At 43.5% G+C, this 18,894-nt stretch overlaps 1 non-coding gene and 1 pseudogene across 1 annotated transcript; one reads left to right on the plus strand and one right to left on the minus strand.

The window, feature by feature from the left end:
• Positions 1 to 957: 957 nt before the first annotated feature.
• LOC103227199 (zinc finger protein 746-like) overlaps positions 958 to 18,894 on the minus strand; it is an 89,107-nt pseudogene continuing 71,170 nt past the window's right edge.
• On the plus strand, positions 7,380 to 7,451 carry TRNAC-GCA (transfer RNA cysteine (anticodon GCA)). The gene has a single exon. It is a non-coding gene; the product is annotated as a tRNA-Cys (tRNA).

An 18,894-nucleotide genomic window follows, 5' to 3' on the forward strand; every position in this document is an offset into this window, starting at 1 on the left:
TTGAGTGCAAACTTCCAGTACTTCTGATAGGCTGGCTATAAATTGGGAGTTCCTATGACCTCCTTCTCATATTTGGTCTTTTGCTAGAATGGCTCACAAAACTTAGGGAAGTACTTACTTAAACTTACCACTTTGTTTTAAGGGACATTACAAAGGATGTGGATGAACAGCCAGATGAAGAGGTACATGGAGCAAAGTACATGGGAATTGGCATGAGGTTTCTGTGCCCTCTCTAGGCATGCCCACCTTTCCAGCACCTTCACATGTTCAGCAATCTGAAAATTCTTTGAAGGCCATCCTTTTGGGGTTTTATGCAGGTATATTTAAAGAGGCTTCATTGTGAAATCATTGATCAGTAGTAAACTATTCACCTTTCAGTCCCTCTTCTCTCCCTGGAGGTAGAGGGAATGGGGCTAAAATTTCCAACGCTTTAATCACAGTTGATTCTCCCGGCAACTATCCCCCATCCTGAGGCTATCCAGGACCCTCCAGCCATCAGTCCTCTTACTACCATATTCATCAGACACTCATCACTTCAGAGATCCCAAGGATTTTAGGAGTTGTGTGCCAGGAAATGGAGGCAGAAACCAAATATGTATTTTTTTATTATGTCACAAAGACTGAAAGTGAATGAAAGAGATGAAAACTACAATGGTGAGTAAAAAAGACACTGCTTGATTAACAAAAGATTAGACATTGTAGAAAAATCATCAGCTTGAAACCATAGCAACAGAACTATTCAAAGTGAAATACCTAGAGAAAAGAGAATTTTGAAAGAAAGAAAGAAAAAACACAGCTAAGTGAGCAGAAAAGAATTTCTGAAAGTTGGAGTGTAGGGCAGAAAAATATCTGAAACAATGCCCCCCAAATTCCAAATTTTAGACCAACTCTACACCCACATATTCGAGAAGCTTAATGAAACCTGGGCACAAGAGACGTGAAGAAAATAACACCAAATTACATTATAGTCAAATTTACTCAAAACCAGTAATAAAGCAAATCTTAAAAGCAGTCAGAGGGGGGGAAAATGCTATGTACAGAAGAATCAAAATAATGACAAATATTTTATTGGAAACAATGCAAGCAAGAAAACAGTAGAGCAGTATCTTCAAAATACTGAAAGAAAAAGAACTCTCAACCTCATTCTATACTGAGTGGAAACACCTCTTCAAAACAAATGTGAAATAAAAGCATGTTAGACATAATAAAGTTGAAAGAATTCACCACCAGGAGACTCACAGTGAGGCAAATGTTAAAGAAGTTCTTTAGGCAGAATAAAAATGATACCAGGCCGGGCATGGTGGCTCACGCCTGTAATCTCAGCATTTTGGGAGGCCGAGGTGGGTAGATCACGAGGTCAGGAAATCAAGACCAACATGCCAACATAGTGAAACCCTGTCTCTACTAAAAATACAAAAATTAGCTGGGCATGGTGGTGTGTGCCTGTAGTCCCAGCTACTCGGGAGGCTGAGCCAGGAGAATCTCTTGAACCTGGGAGGTGGAGGTTGCAGTGAGCCGAGATTGCACCACTGCACTCCAGCCTGGGTGACAGAGCAAGACTCCATCTCAAAAAAAAAGATACCAGGTGGAAATATGAATCTATAAAAAGAAATAAAGAGCATCAGAAATGGTAACTATGTGGGTACATCTATGTACTTTTTCTTAAACTTTAGATCTATTGAAAGATAACCAACTGTTTAAGTAAAAATAACAACAATGTAGTGTGATATTTGTAGCACATATCAAAGTATAATACACAACAACAACAGCACAAAGTTTGGGAGGGGAAAAACTGAAGTAGAACATTGTGAAGTTCCCAAACATGCAATGGTATCGTATCACTGGAAGATAGTCTGAGATAAGTTAAAGGTATATCGTATAGACCATAAAACAATACTAAAATAACACAACAAAAAGTTGTAGCTAATAAGATAACAAAGGTGGTAACATGAAATCATTTAAAAATAATAAATATAAAAGAAGGTAGAAATGAGGAAAAGGGGAATTTAAAAACACATGAAACATATAGAAAGTACAAAGATAATATATTTAAATTTAACCATGTCATAAATCTCATTAAATGTAAATAGTCTAAACACATATAAATGACAGAGATTGTCAGATTTGATTTTAAAAAATGAAACATCTACATGCTGCCCCAAAGAAATACACTTTTAATATAAAAACATAAACTATATAACATGTTAACAGTAATCAAAAGCTGGATTATCTACGATAGCATTACAAAAATTGGTTTTTAGATGAACAAATATTACCATAGATGAAGATAGTAATTCCATATTGATAAGGGGTCAATTGATCAAGAGAACATAACAATCCTAAAAGTTGACGCCCCTTATTAACAGAGATTCTAAATACATTCAGTAAAAAAGTTTCTGTATTAATTTGACTAGGATAATGGCCTCCAGCTGCATCCATGTTGCTGCAAAGGACTAGATTTTATTCTTTTTATGTCTGTGTAGTATTTCACGTTGTGTATGTACCACATTTCCTTCATCCAATCCACCATTGATGAGCACTTATGTTGATTCCATTTCTTTGTTAAATAGGCTACTTTCAAGAAAAGCATTTTATTTATTTGAGACAAGGTCTTGCTGTGTCACTCAAGCTGGAGTGCAGTGGCATGATCATAGCTCACCACAGCCTCAAACTCCCAGGCTCAAGCAATCCTCCTGCATCAGCCTCCTGAGGAACTGGGACTACACGGGCATGCCACCACAGCTGGCTAATTTTTTTTTTTTTTTTTTTTTTTTTTTGAGACAGAGTCTCACTCTGTCACCCAGGCTGGAGTGCAGTGGTGCAATCTCGGCTCACTGCAAGCTCTGCCTCCCAGGTTCACACCATTCTCCTGCCTCAGCCTCCCGAGTAGCTGGGACTACAGGCGCCCACCACCATGTCTGGCTAATGTTTTTGTATTTTTAGTAGAGACAGGGTTTCGCTGTGTTAGCCAGGATGGTCTCAATCTTCTGACCTCATGATCCGCCTGCCTCGGCCTCCCAAAGTGCCGGGATTACAGGCATGAGCCACCGTGCCCAGCCTAATTTTTGTATTTTTTTTAAGAGACAGGGTCTCACTATGTTATCCAGGCTGAGATGCATTTTAAACATAAAAATACAGATAAGTTAAAAGTACAAAAATAAAGACTATGCAAACACCAATTATAAGAAAGCTAGAGAGGCTGTATTATCAGACAAAGTAGACTTTATAATAAGAAATATTTCCAGTGATAAAGATGGATATTTCAAAATGATAAAAGGGTTAATTCATTAAGAAGATGTAAGAATCTTAAATGTGTACATACCTAATTACAGAGTTCCAAAGTACATAAAGCAAAAACCAAGGGAAGCATAAAGAAAATGGACAAATTCACAATTATAACTGGAGATTTTAGTACTTTCCTTAGTAATGAGTAACACAAACAAGCAAAAAAGTAAGAATATAGATTTAAACCACACTATTAACCAACTTATTTAAATTGCACTTATGTAACACAACATGCAACTACACAATATACTTTTTTTTCAAGTGCATATCAAATATTTACAAACATAGACCATATGTTGGGCCATAAAACAAGTCTGAATCAATTTTAAAAGCTTTAAATCATACAGAGTATGAACATCTATGAATGTGTCTCCTGGTGCACATGTAGAAGAGTTTCTATAGGGCATATGACCAAGACAGAAATGAGGATATATCCATGACTAGCTTTACTAAATAATGCTAAACTGTTTTTCAAAGAAGTTAAACAGTTGTATGCTCTTACCAGCAGTGTGGAAGAGCTCTCATTGGTTTACATCATTGGAGGAGAAAATGTACTCTAACACCATGGAGTGCCAGGAAATTTAATTTCTTACTTTGGTGACGGCTGTAACATGGTATTCCATTTTAAATTGCATTTACCTGATTACCACTGAGGTTAAGTATTTTATATATGTCTAGTGGTCTTTCCTGTTACTTCTAAGAAATGCTTGTCAAGTTCTTTGCTTACTTTTCTCCACTTTTTGGCCATTTTCTTATCAATATAGTCTGTATTCTGAATAGAAATCCTTTTTTGATTACCTGGTTGTGCCAGAAATTAAACCATATTGTCTCTTAGCTCTGAGCCACCCTTCTTGACCCTGCTTACTGAGGCTGTGGCACGCTGCAAACTACATTTCTCATCTACCTGCTGGCTTCCTGCAGGTTCTGCTAATTGAGGCAATAGATGAGGATGGGAAGGCAGAAAGAGAAGAATGGGACTTGCTTTTGTCCCATTTGTTGTTCCCATTAGTGCAGCCCCAGCAATGACCCTTAATGCTGGAAGCAGTGGGTCTAGTGCCAGCTTTCTTATGGCACTCCTGGAACCACCCTCATTGGCAGTGCTCTACCTTGGGAGACCCACACTCTGAGCTCCTGAGTCACTGGCACCAGCTGGGCAGCACCCCATCCTCACAAGTGTGAGGTCCAACTCTTCAGAGCCGCTGCTCCACACTTCTCTATTCTGATAACTGCAGCCTCTTCACTTTTTCTCTCAAAACTAGCAGAAGGAGACAGTTGCTTCCAGGCGTTATTATCTCTGCATCACCTTGGGGTTCTCTTTGCCTTTTCATTTCATGAATGTCTATTTAACCAATACTTTATAATAAATTCTTTCTGTTGAAATGCCTAGTGTAGTTTCTGATTTCTTACTCTACCTTGGCTAATACAATGAGTAACAAACCTCTCCTCCTGTTGTGTGACTCACCTTTTCACTCTCTGAAGACTTTTAGAACACAGACGCTTCCTAACTGCAATGAACCAGAATGGATTAATATGTGGATTAATACATCATTTTTTATATTGTCTTAATTTAAAAATCCTTTTTCTACTCCAATATCATAAGAATTTTCTCTTATATTTTCTAAATTTTTTAAAAAGTTTTTTTATATTTAGGTCTTGAATCCTCTTGGAATTTATTTTGCAAATGAGTATCTAATTTTCCTAGCACCTTTTTATCAGAAATTTCACCCTTTCTTCACTGGTCTACAATGCTGCCTCTCTCATATATCAGGTTTGTATCTATGGATAGGTCAATTTTTAGAATCCCCATTCTCTTCATTAGTTTTGTTTGTGTACCCTTGTGCCAATACTACGCGGTCTTATAGCATTATAATAGTCTTTATATCTGGTAAAGCTAGTTTCCTTGCCTAGTTATTTTTCTTCAGATAAACTCTACCTATTCCCAACTCTTTCTTTTCCCACATATTTATTTATTTATTTATTTATTTTGAGATGGAGTCTCGCTCTGTCACCCAGGCTGGAGTGCAGTGGCGCTATCTCAGCTCACTGCAAGCTCCGCCTCCCGGGTTCACACCATTCTCCTGCCTCAGCCTCCCGAGTAGCTGGGACTACAGGCGCCTGCCACCACGCCCGGCTAATTTTTTGTATTTTTTAGTAGAGACGGGGTTTCACCGTGTTAGCCAGGATGGTCTCGATCTCCTAACCTCGTGATCCACCCACCTCGGCCTCCCAGAGTGCTGGTATTACAGGCGTGAGCCACCGCGCCCTGCCTTCCCACATAATTTTTAACATTAGTGTGTCAATTACTATAAAAATCACTATTCGGATTTTGATTGCAATTGCATTAAATCTATAAATTTGGAGAGCAGTATCTTTACAAAATTGTTTTGTCCTATCCAAAACCAAAGCATTCTTCTCTACTTATTTAAGTGCCTTTTAAATATCTTTCAATGAAGCTTTAAAATAGTCTAAACAGAGGTCTTGTACAACTTGTATTTATTCCTTGGGATCCTGTATTTTTGTTACTCTGTTAAGAAATTTCATTTCTAACTTTGTTACTGGTATGTGGAAATATATTTGATTTAAAATAAGTTGATTATATAACTTACTTGAATTTATTAAAATTAATAATTCAGATAATCTGTAGATTACTTCGTGTTTTCTATATAATCACGGTGTCACTGAAATAATGTATGTTTTGTTTCTTCTATTTCACAGAAAAACCCTACTTTTTTGGTCTTAAATGCACTACCTCTAGCTTTTGGTGGTTTTAAATAGAAACAAAGCTACCACGCACCTTTGTCGTTTCCAGTTTTTAAGAGAATGCTTCTAACATTGCACCATTAAGTATGATGGTTGCTGGTTGTAGATTTTTGGACTTTTTAAAGAGTCTTATTGTTTAACAAGAAGAATTTTAACATGAAGATTTCTTTAATTCCTTCCTTGCCTTTTCCCTTTTCAGTAAGAGAGGACCATTGCTGGGGGAGCCAGAAGACCAACAAGAGAGAGTAGCCAGTGACAGAGCTCCACGTGGCTGTGAATTGGCTCATCTCCTCCAGCAAGAAACATGGAATCTGAGCTCAGAAGAATATGCATGCTCAGGTTTGGAGAACTGAACACCAAAATAGCAACAGAGTTCATTTGACTGGTGCTACCTCAAGTAATTTATATTAACTCTATTCTTAGTTATCCTTGCCGGTTTTGCTGTCTTTACTTCCCCCCAATAAATACTTACTGCATCCCAACTTTTATGCTCAATGTTGTGTTCGGCACTGTAGAAAGACACAAAGAGACTGCATTTTCCTTTGTGAGCCTCTGTGCATTCTGAGCTTTGGTTTCCGTGACACAGTTATCACAGGCACTGCCATCATCTCATTTGACCCTTTGGGTGGGTGTCCTTTCTCCACATTTTTGAGATTTGTATGGCCTTTTAATGTCAGAAGTGGCCTTAACGTAGGATGTTGGCCAAGGGCCAGGTTCACTTTGCGGGACCTGCGGTGCTGTGCCTCCGGGCAGGGTTTCGCCCAGCAGAGGAGACATTTCTGGTCCTTGCTGCTTCAGTTGTGCTTCTGGCCTGAGGCCCTTTGGGACAGCTGGGGAAGCTTCCTGAGCTCCATCATGGGATTCAAATAATTCAAATTATTGGTATGGGCTTTCCTGGGTTCAGTCAAGACCCTGCAAAAAACCAAGAACAGCTGAGATGAGAATAAAAAGAGAGGAGATGGGCAGAAGAGCCCCCAGATCCATCCACTGGGGTAGGGGTGAGGGTGAAAAGAAAGGATGTGGGGACACATTCAAGTTAGTGGACTTTAAGGAGGAGATGAAGGAAGAAAGGAGTGGCCCTGCTCTTGGCAATGATTCTTCAAGCAGGTGTCTTCAAAGCGGTCCTAAGATGAGATGGAAGTGAGCCAAGTAGGCTTCTAGGGGCCCAAGTAGGGAGGGATTAATAAGGAAGAAGAGGGCCAAAAGGTCTAATTTGCTGTGAGGGAAAATGTCCATATCTCTAAAACTTTCTAAGAGTCCATGTAAATTTCAGTGCATAGATGTGTGTTGCAACACACATGAAAAGGTATTTAGTAGAGATTCCTAGAAGCTGAGGGGGTATAGCTCAGGGGTAGAGCATTTGACTGCAGATCAAGAGGTCCCTGGTTCAAATCCAGGTGCCCCCTGCAAAGAGTCTCTTTTTAGTACCTGCGTCTCTTTTCAGTCTCTTTTTAGTACCTGTGTCTCTTTTCAGTACCACATACCAATTGGTACCTTCGGGTTGCCTCAGGTCTTATGGCAGGTTGAGGGGAGGTTCCTGGGAAGGAAGTAGAGGGAAAAGAGATGGAAAGGAATCTAGTCATCTTTTGGGCTGGGGCAATGGAAAGTCCCAAAACCAGGAATGTGGTTCTAGCTATGATCTTGTTATTAAGGGATGTGTGAACTCAGGCAGGCCTTTAATTAGTCTTTGTTTTTTCTTTCAGGCATGTAACATGCAAGTATAGACTAAATTCAAAGTTGCCAAACATGTCTGAGCACCAGAATGACCTGGGAGTGTGGTCAGGTATACAGATTCTGATTTATTAGGTGTGAGAAGTTTCATTTTTCTTTCATTTCATCCTCCCACATCACAGAAACACCAGATGATCTCCTGGGCCGCAAAATTCAGCAACCACTTATGAAGCAGATTCGCCACATACCAGTTATTACTCTGCAGTTTGTACCACTTGCTCGAGTCCAGTGACACAGAACACTTATATAGCAAGTTAAGCAAAGCAACTTTATTCCTTACAGGCAGGCAAGGGACAACAGAAGCCTGGGATTTAGAGTGAGCTGGTTCCCCAAGGCTCAGGAAGCTGCCCAGGGCAGATAGAGTCTCACCTGTGTGTCCCACTTCACTCTGCAGCTGAGGGACCCTGAACACCCTCTGCTCTCAGTTTTATACCCCAAGGGCAATTTGGATCATTGGGCTAAAGCATAGCAGGACATCCTGTCCCAGGTGTGATGGGAACAGAGTCCAGGTTTAGGACAGTTCCTCCTCACCTCAGGACAACACACCCAGCACATTCTCTAGTTATTCTGAGAACTACAACCAAGAAAAGAGGGAAGCACTGGGTTGGTCAAGGCCATCTGGGGACTTGTCCTGCTGGGTCATTTAAAAAGCTTTTCTAGGATAATGTTGGCTTTCCAAGTGGTTTTCCAAGCTGACGTCTTTCCCATTGAGAGAAGCTGCTGTAGGCCTGTGGACCGCCAGGTGGGAGGAGGTTGGGGTTTAGAGGAAAGAGGAGAGCAGGAATGGGCTGTTTGCAGTGGGGCTGTTCCCACGGACTGACCAAGAAGAAATCGAGATGCTGACGGGGCCGCACAGGTGCTTATCAGAAACAGTTTTAACAAGTGAGGGGTGTAACTGAAGGTAGTGCCTTGCACTGCAGGCCAAGCGGTCCCTGGTTCAAATCCATGTGCCTCCCACCCCCCTTCAGTTTTCTACTTACTGAACAAAAGCCTTTTCACCTCTGGGGTCTATTATACTGGAATCTTCCTGCAAGGAGAGAAGAGAGAATAGACGGCATAGAGCTTTGCCAGGAAGCTTCTCCAGTTTCTTGTAGGTCCCAGTGAACTTCTGCAGGCGACTTTGTCCCCTCATTAACCCTTATCCTCAGAGCCTTGAAATGGGCCCAGTTGTCTCACAGAACTGATGTTTATGGTTTCTCTTGAATAAACCTAGAAATTGACCCTCTCAGTCTTGAAACCCAAGGAGAAATTTACATTTGTGTTATCTGAATTCCTTTCTCAGGAAACCAACCAGCAATCCTCCCAGAGAGTATCAAGAAACTGAAATTTACCAGATCCCCACATGTGGAAAGTGAGAGGCCAGACCCCTCACCCATCATGATGGCCTAGGTAACCACCTACTGCCTGTTGGCCAACTCCTCTTCCTTGCCCCTCCCTAATCTGTTTTCCCACATGTAGTTACATTTCTTCCCTGCTATGTAAACCCCTAATTTTAGTCAGTCAATGACGACGGATTTGAGACTGATCTCCTGTTCACCCTGTCTGTGGCACCTGGATAAAGCCTTATTCCCTGGCAATACTCATCTCAGTGACTGGCTTTCTGTGAGATGAGCAGCAAGACCTAGATGGAACCCCTGGTGTTTCGGTAACAGCCTTGCAACTTGCACTTTCCCTGTGGGGACTGCTCATCTCCACCACACAGGGCCATCCCCTGGAGGCGCAGGTAGTGATTTGACTCCTCTGGAATCCTCACCCCCAGGGACTGCGTAGCATAGGGCCTTGCCTGGAGCAGATCCCATGGTTGCAGCTGCTCCCCCCTGAGCTGCTCTGGTAGGGTCTGTAGAGTGAAGGAACTAAAGGAAGAGTGGTGAGGAGGGCTCCTAAGTGGCAAAATGACTGACAAGGAAGTGGCTGTTACAGGCAGGGGTTTGCAAGCTACTTTCAGTCAGGAAGCCCTACATTATGCCCTGGGGCTACTTCCCTGCCCCTTGTGTTTATGAAGCCCCAGTATCTGCTTCATAAACAACAGATGTGCATGTAGGGGGCATCTGTTTCCCACCTGAGCAGAGGCTCCCAGTGCCCACTGGGGTGAGTGAGCTGCAGCGTCTTCTCAGGGAGGTGAACAAGGTGAACTGCTTTAACGCTGACCGTTGGAATCTGGGAGACAGACTGAAAGAAGCAGTGGTTTCCCGTGTCTGAGTGAGTGCTCAATTATTCCTTGTGGCAGTATCCCGCGGATGACTGGTTGTTGCTTGCGGGCTTTCTTATTTCAAGTCAATAAAACCACATCCTTACCAATAGGGAGACATCTATTCAATTCGCTTCTGCCAGCGGTATCAGACTTCCACATGTGGGTTCGCTGCCTCGTTCTGTATTACTTGAAATTCTTATTTGGGACTCGGGAGACCTCTCTTGCCCAGCATGCCCTGCTGGGCTGACTCCATTCGGTCTCTCCATAGAGTTAAAAGCAACAACAGCTAAAAGCAAAGATCTGAAACAAACAAAAAATAACTAATTTTTAAACAAAGAAAAAAAAGCAAAGATCTGAACCCAATTCTGCTTAATCCCTAGCAGATTTTTTCTCCCTAAACAAGAGTATAATAGTCCATAATAATTGTAGCTGCAATCTGCTTACTCCCATAAAACATTAGCCTAAGAGACAAACACTGCCACTTTCTAAGGTGCAAGTCAATTTCTTTTCAAGTTTTGAAGAGTGCGGAAGTTGGAGCCTCATGTAGGAAGCCTGACCTTGCTCTTGCAGAGCTACAGGCAGGAGCCGTGCAGGCAGAAGGAGCCTCAGCAGAGGCCAGCATCAAGTGCGTGCCCTGGAGTGCCTGGGGACGGGGAGCCTGGGGAGTAGAGCAGGGAAGGTGGGGCAGAGAGTAGCAGGGGAACAGGATGCTAAAGATGGAAGGGCTTTATAGTTACCACACAGAATTTGGTTCCATGCAATGCAGCTCAGAGCTACCCTCCATCCTTTTTCAGCTCTCCAGACTTCTTTTTCCCCTATGCCCTCTGCATTCAGGTCTCTGATTGGCTCCACAACAGCACTCTGGCTATGTACCCTTCCCTCCTCCCCACTTCACCTCCAGGCCACCTATCCTCTAGGTCCCCTCCAGGAAGGGGAACCCCATTAGACTAACACCTCCAGCCCCCATAAGCAGCTCAGGAGAGGGATGGGCCTGCGGGGCTGGACAGCCCTGAGTGTACCTGACTCTCCAGAGACTGCGGGCCAGGCAGAGGCCATGTCTGCTCTATGCCAGCATCTCTGATTTGGGCTGGCGGGAAAACAGTGCACAGTGCCCAAGATGACTGCCCTTCTCCTTTGGAGGAGCACTGGGTAATTTAATTAACTCTTATTTTTTTGAGGGCCCAAGACATAAAAGCTTCTTTTTGGGGTAACCCATGAATCTCTGGGAAGCTGCATTCATCTGGACTTTCCATTGAGACATGAGATTTGAACGATGGTGTGGGACGAGGGCCCATGTGGGGAGGAGGAAGAAGTGGGAGCTTGGGATGAGGCACGCATCCAGGCTGAAGTAGGCTTCATTAAGGTTCCACACTGCACACAGGTGAGCAATGAGGGAGTTAGGGGTGTTGACACCACACCCCGCGCCCCACCAACTTGCAGTCAGAAATGTGGATATAACTTTTGACTCCCCTGAAATGTAACTACTAATAGGCTACTGTTGACTGGAAGCCTTTCTGATAACAAACAGTCAATGAACACATTTTGTATGTTCTATGTGTTATATACTGTATTCTTACAATAAAGAAAGCTAGAGAAAAGAAAATATTAAGAAAATCATAAGGAAGGGAAAATTTATTTCCTATAGAACAAGTGGAAGTGAAGTGGATCATCATAGAGGTCCTAATCTTTGTCATCTTCACAGAGCAGGCTGAAGAGGAGAAGGAAGAGGAGGGGTTGGACTTGCTGTCTCGGGGGCAGCAAAGACAGAAGACAATCTGTTTGTTAAGTGGACCCACAGTTCAAGCCTGTGTTGTTCAAAGTCAACTGTAGTTTTACTTACAGACTTTACAGATTCAGGACCAGGCTTCCCGGGTCAAAGTAATGAGAAGTGCAGAACCATCTTTGCTGACTAAACCCAAGCCCAGCTGAGGAGCGCTTGGACTGGAAGCAAGACCTCTTGGTCTGCACTCAGCTACTGCGCTCTGGCACTGGCACCTGGGCTGGCTGAGCAGTATCTCTGACTCTGGGAGCTGAGTCCCATGCTCTTGTTGCCTGCAGCTCTTTCTTCACACCCAGATGGCTTTGGTTTACTAACAGGCCTGCTCCCCTGCTAAGAGGACACCTTGCTTCCCTTTCAGTCACCTCTTCCGGCCATTTTGGCCAGCCCTCCTCAGCCTGAAGTCTTCAGCTCTGTGGAGGGCAGGTGGATAGAGAAGCTAGAACCACTTTCTCAGATCTCACATGGGCTCTTCTGGTACCTAGGGAACTACTGTAATTTGAAAATCAGCTCACCCTCTGGGCGTGTCTCTCTGCAGAAGGGCAGTTTGTGCATGTGTTGCTGAAGGGGACTTAGGAAGTGCTTACCTTTATTCGAGATGATGGGGAATCTTCCAGAACAGATATGACCACTGGGAACAGTGACCTACTAAGCTGATGGTTATGGAAAGCTGGGGTTGCCCAGAAACATATATGAAAGGGAAAGGTACTGTGACTTGGTGTTTGTTCCTCCCAGCAGGACCTGAATAATCCCTGGAGAGGGGGCTCTGCTGTTGGGCAGGCAGAGGCCAGGACACTCTGGCCCAGTGCAGGAAACTCTCCACCCTAACATCAGCCTTGCTGCAGACTCCCCTGCCTGTTCTGATGTGGGAAGGGGTCCTGATTACTGAGTGTGAATAGTCCTCTAACTGGGAAGATCTAGAGTTGTGAAATAATGTTCATTTTTTGAAACTGTGGCTTTGGGTGAAATTCAAACATTGCAGAAAGGTGAGACCTAAACATGGTGCTTATGCTGAGACTCTGCTTGGGGGGCCCACCTGAGCAGCCAGCCAGCCCCCACCCTGATTATATTGCTACTGGGTTACAAGGCATGGAGTGTCTCAGGCTCATCACAGGTAGGGGTGTGCAGTGAGAATAAAACAGGAGTCATGGGCTTTTCATGGAGATCCAGAAATAATCAGACAGCTGAGGCCTTTGAAGCCTCAAAAGGACTGTGACTTTTGACATCACCAACAAAGCTTTAGGACTCAGGCCTAGGTCACCCCTTCTCTACCGACCTGATCAATAGCCGACCCGATCAATGGCTGTTCTTCTATAAACACCTGTACCATATTACTCGTAGTTTCCGATCATTAATCACTCAACATACTCATATCTTTTATGGCCATTCTTTGTGCGTCTTTTCATCCTCCCCCTCTGCTGTCAGCTCCTCTTCTCTTTCTTGGCGTCTGTTATGTTAACCATCTTGAAAAGAGAGAATCTGATTGGTCATTATCCCTGTGTGGGCAGAACTGCAGGTCACTGGTTCATTTGTATATTAGCTGGGAAGAGAGGAAAACATCAAAGAAACTAATTAATATTCTGAGAGAAATATGAAAAAAGATTTCATCTGTTAAACAAGGCACATAAAAGGGTCAATTATAGAACAGATAACTTAGAAATTAAGAAAAAAGGATAGAAGATATAAAAATTAAACAGAAAATTTGAAAAATAAAGCTGAGGCAGTTTCCCAGAAAGTAAAATAAAACAAAAAGACAAAGGAAAAGAGAGTAAGAGAGATAAACATAAGAAAGTTAGAGGTTAAAACCAAGATGTATAAAAACCAACTAAATAGGCTTGGCGTGGTGGCTCACACCTACAATCCCAGCACTTTGGGAGACCCAGGTAGGAGGATCATTTGAGGCCAAGAGTTGAAGACCAGCTGGGACAACATGGTGAGATCCCTGTTTCTACCAAAAAAAAAAAAAAAAAAAAAATCAGCTGGTCACCGTGGGGTGTGTCAGTTAGCCTAGCCATTCAGGAGGCTAAGGTGGGAGGATCACTTGAGGTCAGGAGTTTAAGGTTATGGTGAGCAAGACACTGTCTCAAAACAAACAAAAACTAATAAAAGTCCCAGAAAGAGAACATGATGGAAAGGACATTATACAAGAACATTACTCATAATGAAAGGACTGGGCTATGCATTAGAAAAGATTCTCCAAATGCCCAACAAAATGAATAAAAAATTATCTTCATCAAGTATATCATAGTGTGATTACAGAATACCAGGACAAAAGGGAAGATCTTCAAAACTTAAAGAGTAAAAGAAATAGGTGATACACAAAAGATAGAGGATCACAATGGCACTTGAGTTTTCTATAGCAATACTAGACACTAGAAGACAACAGAAACAATCCTTCACAACATGCAGGATTATAAGTTGAAACTAGAAATCTGTGTCTGTCCAGACTGCAAATCAAGTGTGTAGTGGAATTATGGACATTTTGAGGCATGCAAGGTCTTAAAAAATTCACCTCTACTCACCATTCCCAGAAAACAACTGGAGGACATCCTCTGCCAAAATGAGGAAGTAAATTAAGAAACATTCAAGACGTGGAATCCAGGAAAAAGGGACTTGCACACAGGAGACAGAGATGGAAAGAATGTCCTGGTAAGGGTGGAGGAAGTCCCAGGGCATGGGCTGAGCAGCAGACTTTCCAGGACAACCAGAACAAACAGAGCAGGAAGCCGGAGAGCTACCGGAAAACAAGAAGGGAAAATGTTAATTATCTAACAGCTTTTACAATGTGGTAAATTGATTTGACAGGCATTTCATGGAGCAATGAAAGGCTGTGGAAAATCATAGATATTCCAAGAAAACCCAGCGGTTGAAAATGTGAGACTATCAGTAACTTGAGGGAAAAAAAAGTTCCATCAGAACTCTTAGTTCAGCTTTGGATTATGTACATTGGCCATAAACACTATTAACTAATCATAATAATTAAAACATGGAAGATAAAATTGAATAGAAAGTAAATATACAGCATTTTATCTAAGAAGTTGATATATGGTAGGTATACTGGAAAACAGAAAAGAAGGGACATGAGTGATAATCCTCACCTACAAAAATAAGTCAGCTAATGATGTCTAAATTTGATTAGACATACCATACTATGACATACTTATATTACTTAAAATTATAGAGGCAAATAGACTAGAAGAAACAGTCAAAAGGGTGGAGAGTGGCTGCCTCTGGGTGGCAAGAGGAAAATAAAAAGGACTGAGGTTTCTTTTACTATAAGCTTTAAAAGCAATATTTTGACTCTCAAAAATAGTTGCACAAGATACTTAGATAAAAACAAAAGTATATGTAAGGTTTAAAATAGCCTTGCACTGGGAATGGGGGTGTAGTTCAGTGTAGAGTTTTCCACACTAGCAGCGGAGATTTCTGGCCAAAACCTGGACAAGCTGTGTGGTCCTCATGCTATGCTGTCTCCATGATGCTTCCCAGGACTGCTCTCTGATACATATCAGGGCCTGGGAACTTCCCCAACTTCGCCAACTGTTTCATGAACTGGATTTAATGCAAAGATCCCAGACTGAGAGATATCTTTATATGTCAGTATTGCATGTGTCTCAATTTGTGTCTCCAAACTGCTATTTTGTAGGGTAAACAAGAAGAAATCAGACATGTAGACCTAAAGGCTGTTCCAGCAGTAAACGGGAACAGTCCTCCCAGCTGCTCCCGTCACCACAGACTGAGGGAAAGCGGGGAGATGTGCAGGTATGTGAGCAGGGGCTAGGGTTTGGGAATTGGGGATGGACTTTTCTGGGGTGAGTTTGTGGTAAAATCAGTTGCTGGTCTTACTCTCTAAAAGCAAGCAGGAACTTTCAATGTGCTGTAAGACGGCTGGGTGTGATTACCAACATGAAAGGTGCTTATTACACACTCATGACAAGTAGGGGGTATAGCTCAGGGGTAGAGCATTTGACTGCAGATCAAGAGGTCCCCAGTTCAAATCTGGGTGCCCCCTACTGCATTTTTTTCTATTCATACAAGCAATTATGTCCTTTATAGAAGCTGTTGGTCATATTCCAGTTTCTTTTCATCCATTCCACCTATGATTTTCCCTGGAACTGGAAGCTACAGCCCAGGCCTACCCAGCTGCACCCTGGCTGGATGACTTCTCATCTCTTCCAGCACCAGTTCCATGGGTATCCCTCATATTCTTGGTATCCAGCTCCCTGCTCCCCCTATACATGTAATTTCTCCAGCTGTCATGCAGAATGCTTCTGGGTTTTTCCAGGGCAGACCAGAGAGTAGTACTACAGCAGGTTTCCCAGAAACACACAGGGCATGGTATCCCAAGTTATCACCCTCCTGGCTCCTTCCCACAGCAGCGGTTTGTGCAGTGGAGTGGTGGCCAGACCTGGGGAGACCCATCACAGCACGCAGCATTCCCATATAGGGCAGATATTTCCCCCTGGAGAACTGGTTTCTCCCACGCCAGAGCTCACTCACACCCTTGCTTCAACCTTGTAGGCCAAAAGCCTGGCTCAGCTACTCCAACAAGGTAGACAGAGGTTCTGCAGTGCTGCCCCTGCAGACCCAACTCCTGTAGCTCTGCGGCTGCAGCTGAATTTCAGCCCACTCTGTGACTGTGGCCCAAGGCTTGGAGGTAGGGGATTAGACTCAAGAGTCTGTTCGTATGAGATGATTTGGAATTCCAACTTTGTTCTGTGGGCCACAGGGAGTCCTGTGTGCTGCAATGAAGAACCAGACCAAGTCCTTTGTCTAAGGAAGTTATTTAGGAGACATAACAGATACTGGTTTGGAGTTTGCTGAAAGACAAGGACAGGAACTGGTGTTATTTTTTGAACACCTACTATGCTCTACTATGTGCTAATATCATGCTAGGCAGTTTATCATCAGTTATTATATTTGTCCACTCTGTCTTCACTGCTGGAAAAAGGAATTCAGGCTGGGAGGTCAGATCAGAATCTGTGGACTGTTTCGGAGACCAGTGGCCAGCTCTTGGGTTAACCCCAAAAAACAATGGGAAATGACTGGGGGTTCTGCAGGCAGTTTCCATCCTTTTCTCCTATTCATGGCTCCACCCAGGGACAGGCCTGGTGAGCTGCAGAGCTGAGGGAAGGTGTCTAGCTGTGAATCAGGTCTGGCAGCTTCCAGAAAGTCAGTCCTGGAGGGAAGCCATCATTTAATTTCACAAAGCTGAGTGCTCCCACACTGATAAAATATATTAACTAGTTAACCTCAGTGTGCCATGGGGGCAGAGCTCAGGGCTACAGCTTTTTGACTGTAGAGCAAGAGGTCCCTGGTTCAAATCCAGGTTCTCACTTCTGTTAAGTTTAATTTTCGTAGAGAACTTTATCCACATACATCTTAGATTGGCATGAGCCACACTGATGTTCCTTCTATCTGTGTGGGGTTTGCCTCCTTAATCCGTTACAATCATCCAGATGCCCTGAAGGCTGCCTCGTCTTGCAATCCCCCACCTCTTTAGTACAGTGCACTCAAAGCAGGTCTCAGCAATTGCTCAGGAGATAGCCCTTCTGACCTCCCTAGCCACTCCCTCCATGCTCCTCCCCTCCAGCCCCTCTCTCCATCTTCCATCCCATACTCCTGGTCAAGGAGAAATGGTGCTTGTTTGCCACAGAGTGCAGAGCTCTGCACTCTGCCACAGAGTGCAGAGCTGCATTTCTGAATTCTTAGAATTGGCAGGCTAAGGTTTGAGGGGTAGGGACTTCAGTCTCATGAGGCTGTGCTAACAAGGACAAGTATAACTTGGAGGGGAATACTTGAGGAGGCTGAGGCTGTCAGGAGAGTCACAGTTGAGTCACAGTCATTTACTCACTGAATGTCACCTATTGAAGAGGCACCAAGCAGTTTGCCCCGCTCTGGAATTACGAAGATCACATGTTCCTTGCATACATCTGGCAGCAGTGGGAAAACCTCAGAAGTTCCTGTGGGATGTCTGATTTCTATTCCAAGAGGCAGGCCCTCCTGGACATGTGGGAGGGTGTGTGAGGTGAGTGACACCTCGCATAGGTTACTCAACCTCTGCTGGGCCTCAGTTTCTGCATCTGTCAAATGGAAGATAATAATCCTACCACCTCATAGGTTCCTTGGTGAGGGTTTAAAGCACATAGAACAATGCCTGGCTGTGTCTGGTGGTTCATGCCTGTAATCCCAGCACTTTGGGAGGCCGAGGCAGGCAGATCACCTGAGGCCAGGAGTTTGAGACCAGCCTGGCCAACATGGTGAAACCCCGTCTCTAATAAAAATACAAAAATTAGCCAGGCATGGAGGCAGGTGCCTGTAATAACAGCTACTCAGGAGGCTGAGGCACGAGACCCAGGAGGTGGAGGTTGCAGTGAGCCAAGACTGTGCCACAGATCTCCAGTCTGGGTGACAGAGGGAGACTCTGTCTCAAAAACAAAGCAATCAAACAAACAAAAAACAACACCAAAGAAACAGTCAGGAGTCAGCATGGAGATCTGAAACAGAGATTTTTTAGTCTGCAGTCTAATGCACTAGATCCAAGCCGTTATTTGACATGTCACCCAACAGGGGAATGACCGTATTTTTCTGACTAGTCCCCTCCCTCCCTTCTCCTCCTCTCCATTTTCTTCCCTTTCCTTACCTCTCCTTTTCTTCTTTCAAGCTGTCTCACTCAGCTCAGGTCCAGCTCAGACTGGAGTACAGTGCCATGATCATAGCTCACTGCAGCCTCCAACTCCTGGGCTCCAGCAATCCTCCCATGTCAGCCTCCTGAATAGCTAGGACTACAGGCATGAGCAACCATGCCCAGCGAATTGTTTTTAATTTTTAATTTTTTATAGAGACAGAGGTCTCGCTCTGTCACCCATACTACAGTGCAGTGGTACAGGTCATGGCTTACTGTACCCTCAAACTTTTGGGCTCAAGCAATCCTCCTGCCTCAGTCTCCCCAGTAGGTAGGACTACAAGCCAGTGCCACATGTCCAGCTCATTTTTTTAATTTTTTAATTCATAGAGGTGGGGTCCTGCTATGTTTCCCAGGCTAATCTAGACCTAGGAAACTAAAGCAATCCTCCATGTCTCAGCTTCCCAAGAGCTGGGATTACAGGTATGAGAAACCATGTCCAGCCATAACTAGTATTTCTTCAGT

The sequence above is a fragment of the Chlorocebus sabaeus genome, chromosome 21, assembly GCF_047675955.1.
Source record: "Chlorocebus sabaeus isolate Y175 chromosome 21, mChlSab1.0.hap1, whole genome shotgun sequence".
Lineage (NCBI taxonomy): Eukaryota > Metazoa > Chordata > Mammalia > Primates > Cercopithecidae > Chlorocebus > Chlorocebus sabaeus.